Source organism: Crinia signifera, chromosome 8 (genome assembly GCF_055691185.1).
Source record: "Crinia signifera chromosome 8, ASM5569118v1, whole genome shotgun sequence".
NCBI lineage: Eukaryota > Metazoa > Chordata > Amphibia > Anura > Myobatrachidae > Crinia > Crinia signifera.
In genome coordinates, this window is record NC_139224.1 from 68,731,999 (window position 1) to 68,751,241 (window position 19,243).

The 19,243-nt window shown below is 39.1% G+C and overlaps 25 non-coding genes and 12 pseudogenes across 25 annotated transcripts; all 37 read left to right on the forward strand.

Moving 5' to 3' along the window:
• The first annotated feature begins 2,279 nt into the window (after positions 1 to 2,279).
• On the forward strand, positions 2,280 to 2,398 carry LOC146028656 (5S ribosomal RNA; annotated as a pseudogene).
• Positions 2,399 to 2,743: 345 nt separating this feature from the next.
• LOC146027762 (5S ribosomal RNA) lies at positions 2,744 to 2,862 on the forward strand. Its single transcript, XR_014455144.1, has one exon. It is a non-coding gene; the product is annotated as a 5S ribosomal RNA (ribosomal RNA).
• Positions 2,863 to 3,205: 343 nt separating this feature from the next.
• LOC146031117 (5S ribosomal RNA) lies at positions 3,206 to 3,324 on the forward strand. The gene has a single exon (XR_014456592.1). It is a non-coding gene; the product is annotated as a 5S ribosomal RNA (ribosomal RNA).
• A 345-nt stretch (positions 3,325 to 3,669) lies between these two features.
• On the forward strand, positions 3,670 to 3,788 carry LOC146027774 (5S ribosomal RNA). Its single transcript, XR_014455146.1, has one exon. It is a non-coding gene; the product is annotated as a 5S ribosomal RNA (ribosomal RNA).
• A 345-nt stretch (positions 3,789 to 4,133) lies between these two features.
• LOC146029414 (5S ribosomal RNA) lies at positions 4,134 to 4,242 on the forward strand (annotated as a pseudogene).
• Positions 4,243 to 4,587: 345 nt separating this feature from the next.
• Positions 4,588 to 4,706, forward strand: LOC146031270 (5S ribosomal RNA). The gene has a single exon (XR_014456741.1). It is a non-coding gene; the product is annotated as a 5S ribosomal RNA (ribosomal RNA).
• A 345-nt stretch (positions 4,707 to 5,051) lies between these two features.
• Positions 5,052 to 5,160, forward strand: LOC146029342 (5S ribosomal RNA; annotated as a pseudogene).
• A 345-nt stretch (positions 5,161 to 5,505) lies between these two features.
• Positions 5,506 to 5,624, forward strand: LOC146027991 (5S ribosomal RNA; annotated as a pseudogene).
• Positions 5,625 to 5,969: 345 nt separating this feature from the next.
• On the forward strand, positions 5,970 to 6,088 carry LOC146034634 (5S ribosomal RNA). Its single transcript, XR_014460038.1, has one exon. It is a non-coding gene; the product is annotated as a 5S ribosomal RNA (ribosomal RNA).
• A 344-nt stretch (positions 6,089 to 6,432) lies between these two features.
• LOC146028609 (5S ribosomal RNA) lies at positions 6,433 to 6,551 on the forward strand (annotated as a pseudogene).
• A 346-nt stretch (positions 6,552 to 6,897) lies between these two features.
• LOC146029521 (5S ribosomal RNA) lies at positions 6,898 to 7,006 on the forward strand (annotated as a pseudogene).
• A 345-nt stretch (positions 7,007 to 7,351) lies between these two features.
• On the forward strand, positions 7,352 to 7,470 carry LOC146027786 (5S ribosomal RNA). Its single transcript, XR_014455147.1, has one exon. It is a non-coding gene; the product is annotated as a 5S ribosomal RNA (ribosomal RNA).
• A 345-nt stretch (positions 7,471 to 7,815) lies between these two features.
• On the forward strand, positions 7,816 to 7,934 carry LOC146027797 (5S ribosomal RNA). Its single transcript, XR_014455148.1, has one exon. It is a non-coding gene; the product is annotated as a 5S ribosomal RNA (ribosomal RNA).
• A 346-nt stretch (positions 7,935 to 8,280) lies between these two features.
• Positions 8,281 to 8,389, forward strand: LOC146029647 (5S ribosomal RNA; annotated as a pseudogene).
• Positions 8,390 to 8,734: 345 nt separating this feature from the next.
• Positions 8,735 to 8,853, forward strand: LOC146033763 (5S ribosomal RNA). The gene has a single exon (XR_014459171.1). It is a non-coding gene; the product is annotated as a 5S ribosomal RNA (ribosomal RNA).
• A 345-nt stretch (positions 8,854 to 9,198) lies between these two features.
• On the forward strand, positions 9,199 to 9,317 carry LOC146033160 (5S ribosomal RNA). The gene has a single exon (XR_014458571.1). It is a non-coding gene; the product is annotated as a 5S ribosomal RNA (ribosomal RNA).
• Positions 9,318 to 9,662: 345 nt separating this feature from the next.
• LOC146034636 (5S ribosomal RNA) lies at positions 9,663 to 9,781 on the forward strand. The gene has a single exon (XR_014460040.1). It is a non-coding gene; the product is annotated as a 5S ribosomal RNA (ribosomal RNA).
• A 345-nt stretch (positions 9,782 to 10,126) lies between these two features.
• Positions 10,127 to 10,245, forward strand: LOC146034861 (5S ribosomal RNA). Its single transcript, XR_014460265.1, has one exon. It is a non-coding gene; the product is annotated as a 5S ribosomal RNA (ribosomal RNA).
• A 345-nt stretch (positions 10,246 to 10,590) lies between these two features.
• Positions 10,591 to 10,709, forward strand: LOC146033764 (5S ribosomal RNA). Its single transcript, XR_014459172.1, has one exon. It is a non-coding gene; the product is annotated as a 5S ribosomal RNA (ribosomal RNA).
• Positions 10,710 to 11,054: 345 nt separating this feature from the next.
• LOC146033162 (5S ribosomal RNA) lies at positions 11,055 to 11,173 on the forward strand. Its single transcript, XR_014458573.1, has one exon. It is a non-coding gene; the product is annotated as a 5S ribosomal RNA (ribosomal RNA).
• A 345-nt stretch (positions 11,174 to 11,518) lies between these two features.
• On the forward strand, positions 11,519 to 11,637 carry LOC146034637 (5S ribosomal RNA). Its single transcript, XR_014460041.1, has one exon. It is a non-coding gene; the product is annotated as a 5S ribosomal RNA (ribosomal RNA).
• Positions 11,638 to 11,982: 345 nt separating this feature from the next.
• LOC146027808 (5S ribosomal RNA) lies at positions 11,983 to 12,101 on the forward strand. Its single transcript, XR_014455149.1, has one exon. It is a non-coding gene; the product is annotated as a 5S ribosomal RNA (ribosomal RNA).
• Positions 12,102 to 12,446: 345 nt separating this feature from the next.
• On the forward strand, positions 12,447 to 12,555 carry LOC146029744 (5S ribosomal RNA; annotated as a pseudogene).
• A 345-nt stretch (positions 12,556 to 12,900) lies between these two features.
• LOC146030783 (5S ribosomal RNA) lies at positions 12,901 to 13,019 on the forward strand. Its single transcript, XR_014456269.1, has one exon. It is a non-coding gene; the product is annotated as a 5S ribosomal RNA (ribosomal RNA).
• A 345-nt stretch (positions 13,020 to 13,364) lies between these two features.
• LOC146030507 (5S ribosomal RNA) lies at positions 13,365 to 13,483 on the forward strand. Its single transcript, XR_014455999.1, has one exon. It is a non-coding gene; the product is annotated as a 5S ribosomal RNA (ribosomal RNA).
• A 346-nt stretch (positions 13,484 to 13,829) lies between these two features.
• LOC146030784 (5S ribosomal RNA) lies at positions 13,830 to 13,948 on the forward strand. Its single transcript, XR_014456270.1, has one exon. It is a non-coding gene; the product is annotated as a 5S ribosomal RNA (ribosomal RNA).
• A 345-nt stretch (positions 13,949 to 14,293) lies between these two features.
• On the forward strand, positions 14,294 to 14,412 carry LOC146030508 (5S ribosomal RNA). Its single transcript, XR_014456000.1, has one exon. It is a non-coding gene; the product is annotated as a 5S ribosomal RNA (ribosomal RNA).
• Positions 14,413 to 14,758: 346 nt separating this feature from the next.
• On the forward strand, positions 14,759 to 14,867 carry LOC146029795 (5S ribosomal RNA; annotated as a pseudogene).
• A 345-nt stretch (positions 14,868 to 15,212) lies between these two features.
• On the forward strand, positions 15,213 to 15,331 carry LOC146027820 (5S ribosomal RNA). Its single transcript, XR_014455151.1, has one exon. It is a non-coding gene; the product is annotated as a 5S ribosomal RNA (ribosomal RNA).
• A 346-nt stretch (positions 15,332 to 15,677) lies between these two features.
• LOC146032746 (5S ribosomal RNA) lies at positions 15,678 to 15,796 on the forward strand. The gene has a single exon (XR_014458166.1). It is a non-coding gene; the product is annotated as a 5S ribosomal RNA (ribosomal RNA).
• A 345-nt stretch (positions 15,797 to 16,141) lies between these two features.
• LOC146027938 (5S ribosomal RNA) lies at positions 16,142 to 16,260 on the forward strand (annotated as a pseudogene).
• A 344-nt stretch (positions 16,261 to 16,604) lies between these two features.
• On the forward strand, positions 16,605 to 16,723 carry LOC146027783 (5S ribosomal RNA; annotated as a pseudogene).
• A 346-nt stretch (positions 16,724 to 17,069) lies between these two features.
• LOC146032303 (5S ribosomal RNA) lies at positions 17,070 to 17,188 on the forward strand. The gene has a single exon (XR_014457744.1). It is a non-coding gene; the product is annotated as a 5S ribosomal RNA (ribosomal RNA).
• Positions 17,189 to 17,533: 345 nt separating this feature from the next.
• On the forward strand, positions 17,534 to 17,652 carry LOC146032986 (5S ribosomal RNA). Its single transcript, XR_014458397.1, has one exon. It is a non-coding gene; the product is annotated as a 5S ribosomal RNA (ribosomal RNA).
• A 345-nt stretch (positions 17,653 to 17,997) lies between these two features.
• LOC146030509 (5S ribosomal RNA) lies at positions 17,998 to 18,116 on the forward strand. Its single transcript, XR_014456001.1, has one exon. It is a non-coding gene; the product is annotated as a 5S ribosomal RNA (ribosomal RNA).
• Positions 18,117 to 18,462: 346 nt separating this feature from the next.
• LOC146029722 (5S ribosomal RNA) lies at positions 18,463 to 18,571 on the forward strand (annotated as a pseudogene).
• Positions 18,572 to 18,916: 345 nt separating this feature from the next.
• LOC146035114 (5S ribosomal RNA) lies at positions 18,917 to 19,035 on the forward strand. Its single transcript, XR_014460518.1, has one exon. It is a non-coding gene; the product is annotated as a 5S ribosomal RNA (ribosomal RNA).
• The last annotated feature ends 208 nt before the right edge of the window (positions 19,036 to 19,243 follow it).

The window sequence follows — 19,243 nt, forward strand, 5'->3', positions numbered from 1 at the left end:
TAAAGTAATGCATGTATGTGAACACGTGATTCATTAAACTGTGCACAACATACCATCAATACTGTTCCTACCTATGTATACGTGCCACATGAACTGTATGTAGTGCACCATAAAGCACATCAGCCATTTAAGCTCAGAAGTACAGGATCATTACAGATCCAATCGGAAGATTGCACAGTGTGTACGACCCACGTATATGTGCCACATGAATTGTATGTAGAGCACCTTATAGGATCAGCATAGATCCAATTGGAAGATCGCACAGTGTGCACGGCACTAATTGAGTGCACACCCTTTGACAATTACCAGTGACTCTGCCTGACAGATTGTGAGCACTAGTACAAGTGTAGGACAAATCTGTCCGCACGGATTATACATCTGCACCATATGCAGTGGTTCAGATAGAACTATCGTGGGCAGAATCAACCCCATTTGAGGAATATATACGTAGAGGGCAACACATTGCTTTGATTAGACAACAGACAGTGAGAATATCACCGTGTTAATCAAACACCCTACACAGGCAATGGATCACTGTCAATAGTAAAGGAGATCCTGGCATAGAATCTAGTGTATACGATCTGACACAAGTTCCATTCACATATATATGTTATACTAACCCTTAATAGCGCATTGGTTATTTAAAACACAGAAGCGCAACACTAGTGGGGATACAATCTGAGGATTGCACAGTGTGTAGGGCAATCAGTGTTTGCACATTTATTGCGACAGCTACCAGTAACTGTGCCCGTTAGAGAACTGTTTTGCTGTGCACATATAATCCATTTAAGCCTGTCAAATACGTCACTGGTATTGGCTTTCACTCTTGTATATGTGATATCAGAACTCGTTAATAAGCGCATCAGAAAGCGTATGAGTTATCAAAACATAGAAGCACAGTGCGAGTGTTGATCCAATCTTAGGATTGCACAGTGTGTATGGCAATCAGTGATTGAAGATCCATCTTGGCAGTTAACAGTGACTCACTGTGTGCAGTACACCACTGGCATTTGCTTTCATTGATGTATATGTGATATATTAACTTGTTAACAGCGCATTACAAAATGCAGTAGCTATTTTAGCACAAAAACACAATGCTAGTGTAGATCCAACCTGAGGATTGCATAGTGTGTATGACATCCAGCGATCACACATTCGTACTGGCAGCCTACCAGTGATCTTGCCCAATAAAGAAATGCATGTATGTGAACACGTGATTCATTAAACTGTGCACAACATACCATCAGTACTGTTCCTACCTATGTATACGTGCCACATGAACTGTATGTAGTGCACCATAAAGCACATCAGCCATTTAAGCTCAGAAGCACAGGATCATTACAGATCCAATCGGAAGATTGCACAGTGTGTACGACCCACGTATATGTGCCACATGAATTGTATGTAGAGCACCTTATAGGATCAGCATAGATCCAATTGGAAGATCGCACAGTGTGCACGGCACTAATTGAGTGCACACCCTTTGACAATTACCAGTGACTCTGCCTGACAGATTGTGAGCACTAGTACTAGTGTAGGACAAACCTGTCCGTACGGATTATACATCTGCACCATATGCAGTGGTTCAGATAGAACTATCGTGGGCAGAATCAACCCCATTTGAGGAATATATACGCAGAGGGCAATACATTGCTTTGATTAGACAACAGACAGTGAGAATATCACCGTGTTAATCAAACACCCTACACAGGCACTGCATTAATCCACTATCACACTGTGGAATTTAAGCAGTAACTAGACAAGTATACTCAAGCTACAATATTCACAGAGTGATTTTTAATCTTTAAAATTTCTTTTTCTCTTTAAATCTATATCTTGTTTTAATATTTTCACTACTTACCTTAAGGTCTCATATCATTGACAAACTGTATTATCCAGCACCATTACAGAATGATGACCTACTAGCTCTTAATAAAGTTTAATAAATAAAACTTCTAAAAATAATCAAATACGTCAACAAATAAAGTATACACCTTTTATAAGTAAAAATAATATTTTATTACTGTGGAACAGGAGTGCATCCCAGTCAAACTGATTCACCTTTTTTTTCTCTTCCATTGTTATTGCTCATTTTTGAATCAGGGGATCAGCACCCTAAATTGCCAGGAAAGATATTTATAAAAATTTCCAGCGAATATAAGCACAATTATTCCACGATACCATACATTGCTTCAAAAGCACCTTATGGTGCGGGTCTCTCCACTTCTTCTCTTCTCTGGTTATAGAAGTAGAAGAGGGCAAAAAAGTGACTCTATCTCCCCTACAGCCATACCACATTGGATATGCCCAATCTTGTCTGATCTTGGAAGCTAAGCAGTATTGGGCCTGGTTAGTACTTGGGTGGGAGACCACATGGGAACACCACGTGCTGTAGGTTTTTTCCCATTACTGGCAAATTGTTTTTATTCTCTAGCTATTTAAATTGGAAACTTTTTCTTTTTATTGCCAATACAGACATCTGGGAGAGGTCAAACAGACACAATAGCCATCACCTAAAGACTTACCACACTGTTTCGGCCTAATTCCAACTGCTTTTGGCAGATAAACAGTGTTGAGCCTCTTTAGTAGTTTAATTTGAGACTACCTGCTACTATTATGTCCTGTAGGTCTTTTTACATTACCAACACATGATTTTTTTCAGTAAGCCAATACAGTTAGGAAACTTTTTTATTAGCTTACCTGGTTATAGAAGTAGAAGAGGGCAAAAAAGTGCCTGTATCTCACCTACAGCCATACCACATTGGATACGCCCAATCTCGTCTGATCTTGGAAGCTAAGCAGTGTTGGGCCTGGTTAGTACTTGGGTGGGAGACCACATGGGAACACCAGGTGCTGTAGGTTTTTTTCCCATTACTGGCAAATTTTTTTATTCTCTAGCTATTTAAATTGGAAACTTTTTCTTTTTATTGCCAATACAGACATTTGAGAGAGGTGAAACAGACACAATAGCCATCACCTAAAGACTTACCACAGTTTCGGCCCAATTCCAACTGCTTTTGGCAGCTAAACAGTGTTGAGCCTCATTAGTAGTTTAATTTGAGACCACCTGCTAATATTATGTCCTGTAGGTCTTTTTACATTAGCAACACATGATTTTTTTCAGTAAGCCAATAATGTTAGGAAACTTTTTTATTAGCTTACCTGGTTATAGAAGTAGAAGAGGGCAAAAAAGTAACTGTATCTCACCTACAGCCATACCACATTGGATACGCCCAATCTCGTCTGATCTTGGAAGCTAAGCAGTGTTGGGCCTGGTTAGTACTTGGGTGGGAGACCAAATGGGAACACCAGGTGCTGTAGGTTTTTTCCCATTACTGGCAAATTGTTTTTAATCTCTAGCTATTTAAATTGGAAACTTTTTCTTTTTATTGCCAATACAGACATTTGGGAGAGGTCAAACAGACACAATAGCCATCACCTAAAGACTTACCACACTGTTTCGGCCCAATTCCAACTGCTTTTGGCAGCTAAACAGTGTTGAGCCTCTTTAGTAGTTTAATTTGAGACCACCTGCTAATATTATGTCCTGTAGGACTTTTTACATTACCAACACATGATTTTTTTCAGTAAGCCAATACAGTTAGGAAACTTTTTTATTAGCTTACCTGGTTATAGAAGTAGAAGAGGGCAAAAAAGTGACTGTATCTCACCTACAGCCATACCACATTGGATACGCCCAATCTCGTCTGATCTTGGAAGCTAAGCAGTGTTGGGCCTGGTTAGTACTTGGGTGGGAGACCACATGGGAACACCAGGTGCTGTAGGTTTTTTCCCATTACTGGCAAATTGTTTTTATTCTCTAGCTATTTAAATTGGAAACTTTTTCTTTTTATTGCCACTACAGACATTTGGGAGAGGTCAAACAGACACAATAGCCATCACCTAAAGACTTACCACACTGTTTCGGCCCAATTCCAACTGCTTTTGGCAGCTAAATAGTATTGAGCCTCTTTAGTAGTTTAATTTGAGACCACCTGCTAATATTATGTCCTGTAGGTCTTTTTACATTACCAACACATGATTTTTTTCAGTAAGCCAATACAGTTAGGACACTTTTTTATTAGCTTACCTGGTTATAGAAGTAGAAGAGGGCAAAAAAGTGCCTGTATCTCACCTACAGCCATACCACGTTAGATACGCCTGATCTTGGAAGCTAAGCAGTGTTGGGCCTGGTTAGTACTTGGGTGGGAGACCACATGAGAACACCAGGTGCTGTAGGTTTTTTCCCATTACTGGCAAATTGTTTTTATTCTCTAGCTATTTAAATTGAAAACTTTTTGTTTTTATTGCCAATACAGACATTTGAGAGAGGTGAAACAGACACAATAGCCATCACCTAAAGACTTACCACACTGTTTCGGCCCAATTCCAACTGCTTTTGGCAGCTAAACAGTGTTGAGCCTCATTAGTAGTTTAATTTGAGACCACCTGCTAATATTATGTCCTGTAGGTCTTTTTACATGAGCAACACATGATTTTTTTCAGTAAGCCAATAATGTTAGGAAACTTTTTTATTAGCTTACCTGGTTATAGAAGTAGAAGAGGGCAAAAAAGTGCCTGTATCTCACCTACAGCCATACCACATTGGATACGCCCAGTCTCGTCTGATCTTGGAAGCTAAGCAGTGTTGGGCCTGGTTAGTACTTGGGTGGGAGACCACATGGGAACACCAGGTGCTGTAGGTTTTTTCCCATTACTGGCAAATTGTTTTTATTCTCTAGCTATTTAAATTGGAAACTTTTTCTTTTTATTGCCAATACAGACATTTGGGAGAGGTCAAACAGACACAATGGCCATCACCTAAAGACTTACCACACTGTTTCGGCCCAATTCCAACTGCTTTTGGCAGCTAAATAGTATTGAGCCTCTTTAGTAGTTTAATTTGAGACCACCTGCTAATATTATGTCCTGTAGGTCTTTTTACATTACCAACACATGATTTTTTTCAGTAAGCCAATACAGTTAGGAAACTTTTTTATTAGCTTACCTGGTAATAGAAGTAGAAGAGGGCAAAAAAGTGCCTGTATCTCACCTACAGCCATACCACGTTAGATACGCCTGATCTTGGAAGCTAAGCAGTGTTGGGCCTGGTTAGTACTTGGGTGGGAGACCACATGGGAACACCAGGTGCTGTAGGTTTTTTCCCATTACTGGCAAATTGTTTTTATTCTCTAGCTATTTAAATTGGAAACTTTTTCTTTTTATTGCCAATATAGACATTTGAGAGAGGTGAAACAGACACAATAGCCATCACCTAAAGACTTACCACACTGTTTTGGCCCAATTCCAACTGCTTTTGGCAGCTAAACAGTGTTGAGCCTCATTAGTAGTTTAATTTGAGACCACCTGCTAATATTATGTCCTGTAGGTCTTTTTACATTACCAACACATGATTTTTTTCAGTAAGCCAATAATGTTAGGAAACTTTTTTATTAGCTTACCTGGTTATAGAAGTAGAAGAGGGCAAAAAAGTTACTCTATCTCACCTACAGCCATACCACATTGGATATGCCCAATCTCGTCTGATCTTGGAAGCTAAGCAGTGTTGGGCCTGCTTAGTACTTGGGTGGGAGACCACATGGGAACACCACGTGCTGTCGGTTTTTTCCTATTACTGGCAAATTATTTTTATTCTCTAGCTATTTAAATTGGAAACTTTTTCTTTTTATTGCCAATACAGACATTTGGGAGAGGTCAAACAGACACAATAGCCATCACCTAAAGACTTATAACACTGTTTCGGCCCAATTCCAACTGCTTTTGGCAGCTAAATAGTGTTGAGCCTCTTTAGTAGTTTAATTTGAGACCACCTGCTAATATTATGTCCTGTAGGTATTTTTACATTATAAACACATGATTTTTTTCAGTAAGCCAATAATGTTAGGAAACTTTTTTATTAGCTTACCTTTAGATAGAAGTAGAAGAGGGCAAAAAAGAGCCTGTATCTCACCTACAGCCATACCACATTGGATATGCCCAATCTCGTCTGATCTTGGAAGCTAAGCAGTGTTGGGCCTGGTTAGTACTTGGGTGGGAGACCACATGGGAAGACCACGTGCTGTAAGTTTTTTCCCATTACTGGCAAATTGTTTTTATTCTCTAGCTATTTAAATTGGAAACTTTTTCTTTTTATTGCCAATACAGACATTTGAGAGAGGTGAAACAGACACAATAGCCATCACCTAAAGACTTACCACACTGTTTCGGCCCAATTCCAACTGCTTTTGGCAGCTAAACAGTGTTGAGCCTCATTAGTAGTTTAATTTGAGACCACCTGCTAATATTATGTCCTGTAGGTCTTTTTACATTACCAACACATGATTTTTTCAGTAAGCCAATACAGTTAGGAAACTTTTTTATTAGCTTACCTGGTTATAGAAGTAGAAGAGGGCAAAAAAGTGACTGTATCTCACCTACAGCCATACCACATTGAATAAGCCCAAACTCGTCTGATTTTGGAAGCTAAGCAGTGTTGGGCCTGGTTAGTACTTGGGTGGGAGACCACATGCGAACACCACGTGCTGTAGGTTTTTTTCCCATTACTGGCAAATTGTTTTTATTCTATAGCTATTTAAATTGGAAACTTTTTCTTTTTATTGCCAATACAGACATTTGAGAGAGGTGAAACAGACACAATAGCCATCACATGAAGACTTACCACACTGTTTCGGCCCAATTCCAACTGCTTTTGGCAGCTAAACAGTGTTAAGCCTCTTTAGTAGTTTAATTTGAGACCACCTGCTAATATTATGTCCTGTAGGACTTTTTACATTACCAACACATGATTTTTTTCAGTAAGCCAATACAGTTAGGAAACTTTTTTATTAGCTTACCTGGTTATAGAAGTAGAAGAGGGTAAAAAAGTGCCTGTATCTCACCTACAGCCATACCATGTTAGATACGCCTGATCTTGGAAGCTAAGCAGTGTTGGGCCTGGTTAGTACTTGGGTGGGAGACCACATGGGAACACCAGGTGCTGTAGGTTTTTTCCCATTACTGGCAAATTGTTTTTATTCTCTAGCTATTTAAATTGAAAACTTTTTGTTTTTATTGCCAATACAGACATTTGAGAGAGGTGAAACAGACACAATAGCCATCACCTAAAGACTTACCACACTGTTTCGGACCAATTCCAACTGCTTTTGGCAGCTAAACAGTGTTGAGCCTCATTAGTAGTTTAATTTGAGACCACCTGCTAATATTATGTCCTGTAGGTCTTTTTACATGAGCAACACATGATTTTTTTCAGTAAGCCAATAATGTTAGGAAACTTTTTTATTAGCTTACCTGGTTATAGAAGTAGAAGAGGGCAAAAAAGTGCCTGTATCTCACCTACAGCCATACCACATTGGATACGCCCAATCTCGTCTGATCTTGGAAGCTAAGCAGTGTTGGGCCTGGTTAGTACTTGGGTGGGAGACCACATGGGAACACCAGGTGCTGTAGGTTTTTTCCCATTACTGGCAAATTGTTTTTTTTCTCTAGCTATTTAAATTGGAAACTTTTTCTTTTTATTGCCAATATAGAAATTTGAGAGAGGTGAAACAGACACAATAGCCATCACCTAAAGACATATCACACTGTTTCGGCCTAATTCCAACTGCTTTTGGCAGCTAAACAGTGTTGAGCCTCTTTAGTAGTTTAATTTGAGACCACCTGCTAATATTATGTCCTGTAGGTCTTTTTACATTACCAACACATGATTTTTTTCAGTAAGCCAATACAGTTAGGAAACTTTTTTATTAGCTTACCTGGTTATAGAAGTAGAAGAGGGCAAAAAAGTGCCTGTATCTCACCTACAGCCATACCACATTGGATACGCCCAATCTCGTCTGATCTTGGAAGCTAAGCAGTGTTGGGCCTGGTTAGTACTTGGGTGGGAGACCACATGGGAACACCAGGTGCTGTAGGTTTTTTTCCCATTACTGGCAAATTGTTTTTATTCTCTAGCTATTTAAATTGGAAACTTTTTCTTTTTATTGCCAATACAGACATTTGAGAGAGGTGAAACAGACACAATAGCCATCACCTAAAGACTTACCACACTGTTTCGGCCCAATTCCAACTGCTTTTGGCAGCTAAACAGTGTTGAGCCTCATTAGTAGTTTAATTTGAGACCACCTGCTAATATTATGTCCTGTAGGTCTTTTTACATTAGCAACACATGATTTTTTTCAGTAAGCCAATAATGTTAGGAAACTTTTTTATTAGCTTACCTGGTTATAGAAGTAGAAGAGTTCAAAAAAGTAACTGTATCTCACCTACAGCCATACCACATTGGATACGCCTGATCTTGGAAGCTAAGCAGTGTTGGGCCTGGTTAGTACTTGGGTGGGAGACCACATGGGAACACCACATGCTGTAGGTTTTTTCCCATTACTGGCAAATTGTTTTTATTCTCTAGCTATTTAAATTGGAAACTTTTTCTTTTTATTGCCAATATAGAAATTTGAGAGAGGTGAAACAGACACAATAGCCATCACCTAAAGACTTACAACACTGTTTTGGCCCAATTCCAACTGCTTTTGGCAGCTAAACAGTGTTGAGCCTCATTAGTAGTTTAATTTGAGACCACCTGCTAATATTATGTCCTGTAGGTCTTTTTACATTACCAACACATGATTTTTTTCAGTAAGCCAATAATGTTAGGAAACTTTTTTATTAGCTTACCTGGTTATAGAAGTAGAAGAGGGCAAAAAAGTGCCTGTATCTCACCTACAGCCATACCACATTGGATACGCCCAATCTCGTCTGATCTTGGAAGCTAAGCAGTGTTGGGTCTGGTTAGTACTTGGGTGGGAGACCACATGGGAAGACCACGTGCTGTAGGTTTTTTCCCATTACTGGCAAATTGTTTTTATTCTCTAGCTATTTAAATTGGAAACTTTTTCTTTTTATTGCCAATACCGACATCTGGGAGAGGTCAAACAGACACAATAGCCATCACCTAAAGACTTACCCCACTGTTTCGGCCTAATTCCAACTGCTTTTGGCAGCTAAACAGTGTTGAGCCTCTTTAGTAGTTTAATTTGAGACCACCTGCTAATATTATGTCCTGTAGGTCTTTTTACATTACCAACACATGATTTTTTTCAGTAAGCCAATACAGTTAGGAAACTTTTTTATTAGCTAACCTGGTTATAGAAGTAGAAGAGGGCAAAAAAGTTACTCTATGTCACCTACAGCCATACCACATTGGATACGCCCAATCTCGTCTGATCTTGGAAGCTAAGCAGTGTTGGGCCTGGTTAGTACTTGGGTGGGAGACCACATGGGAACACCCCGTGCTGTAGGTTTTTTCCCATTACTGGCAAATTATTTTTATTCTCTAGCTATTTAAATTTGAAACTTTTTCTTTTTATTGCCAATACAGACATTTGGGAGAGGTCAAACAGACACAATAGCCATCACCTAAAGACTTATAACACTGTTTCGGCCCAATTCCAACTGCTTTTGGCAGCTAAATAGTGTTGAGCCTCTTTAGTAGTTTAATTTGAGACCACCTGCTAATATTATGTCCTGTAGGTATTTTTACATTACCAACACATGATTTTTTTCAGTAAGCCAATACAGTTAGGAAACTTTTTTATTAGCTTACCTTTAGATAGAAGTAGAAGAGGGCAAAAAAGAGCCTGTATCTCACCTACAGCCATACCACATTGGATATGCCCAATCTCGTCTGATCTTGGAAGCTAAGCAGTGTTGGGCCTGGTTAGTACTTGGGTGGGAGACCACATGGGAAGACCACGTGCTGTAAGTTTTTTCCCATTACTGGCAAATTGTTTTTATTCTCTAGCTATTTAAATTGGAAACTTTTTCTTTTTATTGCCAATACAGACATTTGAGAGAGGTGAAACAGACACAATAGCCATCATCTAAAGACTTACCACACTGTTTCGGCCCAATTCCAACTGCTTTTGGCAGCTAAACAGTGTTGAGCCTCTTTAGTAGTTTAATTTGAGACCACCTGCTAATATTATGTCCTGTAGGACTTTTTACATTACCAACACATGATTTTTTTCAGTAAGCCAATAATGTTAGGAAACTTTTTTATTAGCTTACCTGGTTATAGAAGTAGAAGAGGGCAAAAAAGTGCCTGTATCTCACCTACAGCCTTACCACATTGGATACGCCCAATCTCGTCTGATCTTGGAAGCTAAGCAGTGTTGGGTCTGGTTAGTACTTGGGTGGGAGACCACATGGGAAGACCACGTGCTGTAGGTTTTTTCCCATTACTGGCAAATTGTTTTTATTCTCTAGCTATTTAAATTGGAAACTTTTTCTTTTTATTGCCAATATAGAAATTTGAGAGAGGTGAAACAGACACAATAGCCATCACCTAAAGACTTACAACACTGTTTTGGCCCAATTCCAACTGCTTTTGGCAGCTAAACAGTGTTGAGCCTCATTAGTAGTTTAATTTGAGACCACCTGCTAATATTATGTCCTGTAGGTCTTTTTACATTACCAACACATGATTTTTTTCAGTAAGCCAATAATGTTAGGAAACTTTTTTATTAGCTTACCTGGTTATAGAAGTAGAAGAGGGCAAAAAAGTGCCTGTATCTCACCTACAGCCATACCACATTGGATACGCCCAATCTCGTCTGATCTTGGAAGCTAAGCAGTGTTGGGTCTGGTTAGTACTTGGGTGGGAGACCACATGGGAAGACCACGTGCTGTAGGTTTTTTCCCATTACTGGCAAATTGTTTTTATTCTCTAGCTATTTAAATTGGAAACTTTTTCTTTTTATTGCCAATACCGACATCTGGGAGAGGTCAAACAGACACAATAGCCATCACCTAAAGACTTACCCCACTGTTTCGGCCTAATTCCAACTGCTTTTGGCAGCTAAACAGTGTTGAGCCTCTTTAGTAGTTTAATTTGAGACCACCTGCTAATATTATGTCCTGTAGGTCTTTTTACATTACCAACACATGATTTTTTTCAGTAAGCCAATACAGTTAGGAAACTTTTTTATTAGCTAACCTGGTTATAGAAGTAGAAGAGGGCAAAAAAGTTACTCTATGTCACCTACAGCCATACCACATTGGATACGCCCAATCTCGTCTGATCTTGGAAGCTAAGCAGTGTTGGGCCTGGTTAGTACTTGGGTGGGAGACCACATGGGAACACCCCGTGCTGTAGGTTTTTTCCCATTACTGGCAAATTATTTTTATTCTCTAGCTATTTAAATTTGAAACTTTTTCTTTTTATTGCCAATACAGACATTTGGGAGAGGTCAAACAGACACAATAGCCATCACCTAAAGACTTATAACACTGTTTCGGCCCAATTCCAACTGCTTTTGGCAGCTAAATAGTGTTGAGCCTCTTTAGTAGTTTAATTTGAGACCACCTGCTAATATTATGTCCTGTAGGTATTTTTACATTACCAACACATGATTTTTTTCAGTAAGCCAATACAGTTAGGAAACTTTTTTATTAGCTTACCTTTAGATAGAAGTAGAAGAGGGCAAAAAAGAGCCTGTATCTCACCTACAGCCATACCACATTGGATATGCCCAATCTCGTCTGATCTTGGAAGCTAAGCAGTGTTGGGCCTGGTTAGTACTTGGGTGGGAGACCACATGGGAAGACCACGTGCTGTAAGTTTTTTCCCATTACTGGCAAATTGTTTTTATTCTCTAGCTATTTAAATTGGAAACTTTTTCTTTTTATTGCCAATACAGACATTTGAGAGAGGTGAAACAGACACAATAGCCATCATCTAAAGACTTACCACACTGTTTCGGCCCAATTCCAACTGCTTTTGGCAGCTAAACAGTGTTGAGCCTCTTTAGTAGTTTAATTTGAGACCACCTGCTAATATTATGTCCTGTAGGACTTTTTACATTACCAACACATGATTTTTTTCAGTAAGCCAATACAGTTAGGAAACTTTTTTATTAGCTTACCTGGTTATAGAAGTAGAAGAGGGCAAAAAAGTGCCTGTATCTCACCTACAGCCATACCACATTGGATACGCCCAATCTCGTCTGATCTTGGAAGCTAAGCAGTGTTGGGCCTGGTTAGTACTTGGGTGGGAGACCACATGGGAACACCAGGTGCTGTAGGTTTTTTCCCATTACTGGCAAATTGTTTTTATTCTCTAGCTATTTAAATTGGAAACTTTTTCTTTTTATTGCCACTACAGACATTTGGGAGAGGTCAAACAGACATAATAGCCATCACCTAAAGACTTACCACACTGTTTCGGCCCAATTCCAACTGCTTTTGGCAGCTAAATAGTATTGAGCCTCTTTAGTAGTTTAATTTGAGACCACCTGCTAATATTATGTCCTGTAGGTCTTTTTACATTACCAACACATGATTTTTTTCAGTAAGCCAATACAGTTAGGAAACTTTTTTATTAGCTTACCTGGTTATAGAAGTAGAAGAGGGCAAAAAAGTGCCTGTATCTCACCTACAGCCATACCACGTTAGATACGCCTGATCTTGGAAGCTAAGCAGTATTGGGCCTGGTTATTACTTGGGTGGGAGACCACATGGGAACACCAGGTGCTGTAGGTTTTTTCCCATTACTGGCAAATTGTTTTTATTCTCTAGCTATTTAAATTGAAAACTTTTTGTTTTTATTGCCAATACAGACATTTGAGAGAGGTGAAACAGACACAATAGCCATCACCTAAAGACTTACCACACTGTTTCGGCCCAATTCCAACTTCTTTTGGCAGCTAAACAGTGTTGAGCCTCATTAGTAGTTTAATTTGAGACCACCTGCTAATATTATGTCCTGTAGGTCTTTTTACATGAGCAACACATGATTTTTTTCAGTAAGCCAATAATGTTAGGAAACTTTTTTATTAGCTTACCTGGTTATAGAAGTAGAAGAGGGCAAAAAAGTGCCTGTATCTCATCTACAGCCATACCACATTGGATACGCCCAATCTCGTCTGATCTTGGAAGCTAAGCAGTGTTGGGCCTGGTTAGTACTTGGGTGGGAGACCACATGGGAACACCAGGTGCTGTAGGTTTTTTCCCATTACTGGCAAATTGTTTTTATTCTCTAGCTATTTAAATTGGAAACTTTTTCTTTTTATTGCCAATATAGAAATTTGAGAGAGGTGAAACAGACACAATAGCCATCACCTAAAGACTTACCACACTGTTTCGGCCTAATTCCAACTGCTTTTGGCAGCTAAACAGTGTTGAGCCTCTTTAGTAGTTTAATTTGAGACCACCTGCTAATATTATGTCCTGTAGGTCTTTTTACATTACCAACACATGATTTTTTTCAGTAAGCCAATACAGTTAGGAAACTTTTTTATTAGCTTACCTGGTTATAGAAGTAGAAGAGGGCAAAAAAGTGCCTGTATCTCACCTACAGCCATACCACATTGGATACGCCCAATCTCGTCTGATCTTGGAAGATAAGCAGTGTTGGGCCTGGTTAGTACTTGGGTGGGAGACCACATGGGAACACCAGGTGCTGTAGGTTTTTTTCCCATTACTGGCAAATTGTTTTTATTCTCTAGCTATTTAAATTGGAAACTTTTTCTTTTTATTGCCAATACAGACATTTGAGAGAGGTGAAACAGACACAATAGCCATCACCTAAAGACTTACCACACTGTTTCGGCCCAATTCCAACTGCTTTTGGCAGCTAAACAGTGTTGAGCCTCATTAGTAGTTTAATTTGAGACCACCTGCTAATATTATGTCCTGTAGGTCTTTTTACATGAGCAACACATGATTTTTTTCAGTAAGCCAATAATGTTAGGAAACTTTTTTATTAGCTTACCTGGTTATAGAAGTAGAAGAGGGCAAAAAAGTGCCTGTATCTCATCTACAGCCATACCACATTGGATACGCCCAATCTCGTCTGATCTTGGAAGCTAAGCAGTGTTGGGCCTGGTTAGTACTTGGGTGGGAGACCACATGGGAACACCAGGTGCTGTAGGTTTTTTCCCATTACTGGCAAATTGTTTTTATTCTCTAGCTATTTAAATTGGAAACTTTTTCTTTTTATTGCCAATATAGAAATTTGAGAGAGGTGAAACAGACACAATAGCCATCACCTAAAGACTTACCACACTGTTTCGGCCTAATTCCAACTGCTTTTGGCAGCTAAACAGTGTTGAGCCTCTTTAGTAGTTTAATTTGAGACCACCTGCTAATATTATGTCCTGTAGGTCTTTTTACATTACCAACACATGATTTTTTTCAGTAAGCCAATACAGTTAGGAAACTTTTTTATTAGCTTACCTGGTTATAGAAGTAGAAGAGGGCAAAAAAGTGCCTGTATCTCACCTACAGCCATACCACATTGGATACGCCCAATCTCGTCTGATCTTGGAAGATAAGCAGTGTTGGGCCTGGTTAGTACTTGGGTGGGAGACCACATGGGAACACCAGGTGCTGTAGGTTTTTTTCCCATTACTGGCAAATTGTTTTTATTCTCTAGCTATTTAAATTGGAAACTTTTTCTTTTTATTGCCAATACAGACATTTGAGAGAGGTGAAACAGACACAATAGCCATCACCTAAAGACTTACCACACTGTTTCGGCCCAATTCCAACTGCTTTTGGCAGCTAAACAGTGTTGAGCCTCATTAGTAGTTTAATTTGAGACCACCTGCTAATATTATGTCCTGTAGGTCTTTTTACATTAGCAACACATGATTTTTTTCAGTAAGCCAATAATGTTAGGAAACTTTTTTATTAGCTTACCTGGTTATAGAAGTAGAAGAGGGCAAAAAAGTAACTGTATCTCACCTACAGCCATACCACATTGGATACCCCTGATCTTGAAAGCTAAGCAGTGTTGGGCCTGGTTAGTATTTGGGTGGGAGACCACATGGGAACACCACGTGCTGTATGTTTTTTCCCATTACTGGCAAATTGTTTTTATTCTCTAGCTATTTAAATTGGAAACTTTTTCTTTTTATTGCCAATACAGACTTCTGGGAGAGGTCAAACAGACACAATAGCCATCACCTAAAGACTTACCACACTGTTTCGGCCTAATTCCAACTGCTTTTGGCAGCTAAACAGTGTTGAGCCTCTTTAGTAGTTTAATTTGAGACCACCTGCTAATATTATGTCCTGTAGGTCTTTTTACATTACCAACACATGATTTTTTTCAGTAAGCCAATACAGTTAGGAAACTTTTTTATTAGCTTACCTGGTTATAGAAGTAGAAGAGGGCAAAAAAGTGCCTGTATCTCACCTACAGCCATACCACATTGGATACGCCCAATCTCGTCTGATCTTGGAAGCTAAGCAGTGTTGGGCCTGGTTAGTACTTGGGTGGGAGACCACATGGGAACACCAGGTGCTGTAGGTTTTTTTCCCATTACTGGCAAATTGTTTTTATTCTCTAGCTATTTAAATTGGAAACTTTTTCTTTTTATTGCCAATACAGACATTTGAGAGAGGTGAAACAGACACAATAGCCATCACCTAAAGACTTACCATACTGTTTCGGCCCAATTCCAACTGCTTTTGGCAGCTAAACAGTGTTGAGCCTCATTAGTAGTTTAATTTGAGACCACCTGCTAATATTATGTCCTGTAGGTCTTTTTACATTACCAACACATGATTTTTTTCAGTAAGCCAATAATGTTAGGAAACTTTTTTATTAGCTAACCTGGTTATAGAAGTAGAAGAGGGCAAAAAAGTTACTCTATGTCACCTACAGCCATACCACATTGGATACGCCCAATCTCGTCTGATCTTGGAAGCTAAGCAGTGTTGGGCCTGGTTAGTACTTGGGTGGGAGACCACATGGGAACACCACGTGCTGTAGGTTTTTTCCCATTACTGGCAAATTATTTTTATTCTCTAGCTATTTAAATTGGAAACTTTTTCTTTTTATTGCCAATACAGACATTTGGGAGAGGTCAAACAGACACAATAGCCATCACCTAAAGACTTATAACACTGTTTCGGCCCAATTCCAACAGCTTTTGGCAGCTAAATAGTGTTGAGCCTCTTTAGTAGTTTAATTTGAGACCACCTGCTAATATTATGTCCTGTAGGTATTTTTACATTACCAACACATGATTTTTTTCAGTAAGCCAATACAGTTAGGAAACTTTTTTATTAGCTTACCTTTAGATAGAAGTAGAAGAGGGCAAAAAAGAGCCTGTATCTCACCTACATCCATACCACATTGGATATGCCCAATCTCGTCTGATCTTGGAAGCTAAGCAGTGTTGGGCCTGGTTAGTACTTGGGTGGGAGACCACATGGGAAGACCACGTGCTGTAAGTTTTTTCCCATTACTGGCAAATTGTTTTTATTCTCTAGCTATTTAAATTGGAAACTTTTTCTTTTTATTGCCAATACAGACATTTGAGAGAGGTGAAACAGACACAATAGCCATCATCTAAAGACTTACCACACTGTTTCGGCCCAATTCCAACTGCTTTTGGCAGCTAAACAGTGTTGAGCCTCATTAGTAGTTTAATTTGAGACCACCTGCTAATATTATGTCCTGTAGGTCTTTTTACATTACCAACACATGATTTTTTCAGTAAGCCAATACAGTTAGGAAACTTTTTTATTAGCTTACCTGGTTATAGAAGTAGAAGAGGGCAAAAAAGTGACTGTATCTCACCTACAGCCATACCACATTGGATACGCCCAATCTCGTCTGATTTTGGAAGCTAAGCAGTGTTGGGCCTGGTTAGTACTTGGGTGGGAGACCAAATGCGAACACCACGTGCTGTAGGTTTTTTTCCCATTACTGGCAAATTGTTTTTATTCTCTAGCTATTTAAATTGGAAACTTTTTCTTTTTATTGCCAATACAGACATTTGAGAGAGGTGAAACAGACACAATAGCCATCACCTAAAGACTTACCACACTGTTTCGGCCCAATTCCAACTGCTTTTGGCAGCTAAACAGTGTTGAGCCTCTTTAGTAGTTTAATTTGAGACCACCTGCTAATATTATGTCCTGTAGGACTTTTTACATTACCAACACATGATTTTTTTCAGTAAGCCAATACAGTTAGGAAACTTTTTTATTAGCTTACCTGGTTATAGAAGTAGAAGAGGGCAAAAAAGTGCCTGTATCTCACCTACAGCCATACCACATTGGATACGCCCAATCTCGTCTGATCTTGGAAGCTAAGCAGTGTTGGGCCTGGTTAGTAATTGGGTGGGAGACCACATGGGAACACCAGGTGCTGTAGGTTTTTTCCCATTACTGGCAAATTGTTTTTATTCTCTAGCTATTTAAATTGAAAACTTTTTGTTTTTATTGCCAATACAGACATTTGAGAGAGGTGAAACAGACACAATAGCCATCACCTAAAGACTTACCACACTGTTTCGGCCCAATTCCAACTTCTTTTGGCAGCTAAACAGTGTTGAGCCTCATTAGTAGTTTAATTTGAGACCACCTGCTAATATTATGTCCTGTAGGTCTTTTTACATGAGCAACACATGATTTTTTTCAGTAAGCCAATAATGTTAGGAAACTTTTTTATTAGCTTACCTGGTTATAGAAGTAGAAGAGGGCAAAAAAGTGCCTGTATCTCATCTACAGCCATACCACATTGGATACGCCCAATCTCGTCTGATCTTGGAAGCTAAGCAGTGTTGGGCCTGGTTAGTTCTTGGGTGGGAGACCACATGGGAACACCAGGTGCTGTAGGTTTTTTCCCATTACTGGCAAATTGTTTTTATTCTCTAGCTATTTAAATTGGAAACTTTTTCTTTTTATTGCCAATATAGAAATTTGAGAGAGGTGAAACAGACACAATAGCCATCACCTAAAGACTTACCACACTGTTTCGGCCTAATTCCAACTGCTTTTGGCAGCTAAACAGTGTTGAGCCTCTTTAGTAGTTTAATTTGAGACCACCTGCTAATATTATGTCCTGTAGGTCTTTTTACATTACCAACACATGATTTTTTTCAGTAAGCCAATACAGTTAGGAAACTTTTTTATTAGCTTACCTGGTTATAGAAGTAGAAGAGGGCAAAAAAGTGCCTGTATCTCACCTACAGCCATACCACATTGGATACGCCCAATCTCGTCTGATCTTGGAAGATAAGCAGTGTTGGGCCTGGTTAGTACTTGGGTGGGAGACCACATGGGAACACCAGGTGCTGTAGGTTTTTTTCCCATTACTGGCAAATTGTTTTTATTCTCTAGCTATTTAAATTGGAAACTTTTTCTTTTTATTGCCAATACAGACATTTGAGAGAGGTGAAACAGACACAATAGCCATCACCTAAAGACTTACCACACTGTTTCGGCCCAATTCCAACTGCTTTTGGCAGCTAAACAGTGTTGAGCCTCATTAGTAGTTTAATTTGAGACCACCTGCTAATATTATGTCCTGTAGGTCTTTTTACATTAGCAACACATGATTTTTTTCAGTAAGCCAATAATGTTAGGAAACTTTTTTATTAGCTTACCTGGTTATAGAAGTAGAAGAGGGCAAAAAAGTAACTGTATCTCACCTACAGCCATACCTCATTGGATACGCCTGATCTTGGAAGCTAAGCAGTGTTGGGCCTGGTTAGTATTTGGGTGGGAGACCACATGGGAACACCACGTGCTGTATGTTTTTTCCCATTACTGGCAAATTGTTTTTATTCTCTAGCTATTTAAATTGGAAACTTTTTCTTTTTATTGCCAATATAGAAATTTGAGAGAGGTGAAACAGACACAATAGCCATCACCTAAAGACTTACAACACTGTTTTGGCCCAATTCCAACTGCTTTTGGCAGCTAAACAGTGTTGAGCCTCATTAGTAGTTTAATTTGAGACCACCTGCTAATATTATGTCCTGTAGGTCTTTATACATTACCAACACATGATTTTTTTCAGTAAGCCAATAATGTTAGGAAACTTTTTTATTAGCTTACCTGGTTATAGAAGTAGAAGAGGGCAAAAAAGTGCATGTATCTCACCTACAGCCATACCACATTGGATACGCCCAATCTTGTCTGATCTTGGAAGCTAAGCAGTGTTGGGTCTGGTTAGTACTTGGGTGGGAGACCACATGGGAACACCAAGTGCTGTAGGTTTTTTCCCATTACTGGCAAATTGTTTTTATTCTCTAGCTATTTAAATTGGAAACTTTTTCTTTTTATTGCCAATACAGACTTCTGGGAGAGGTCAAACAGACACAATAGCCATCACCTAAAGACTTACCACACTGTTTCGGCCTAATTCCAACTGCTTTTGGCAGCTAAACAGTGTTGAGCCTCTTTAGTAGTTTAATTTGAGACCACC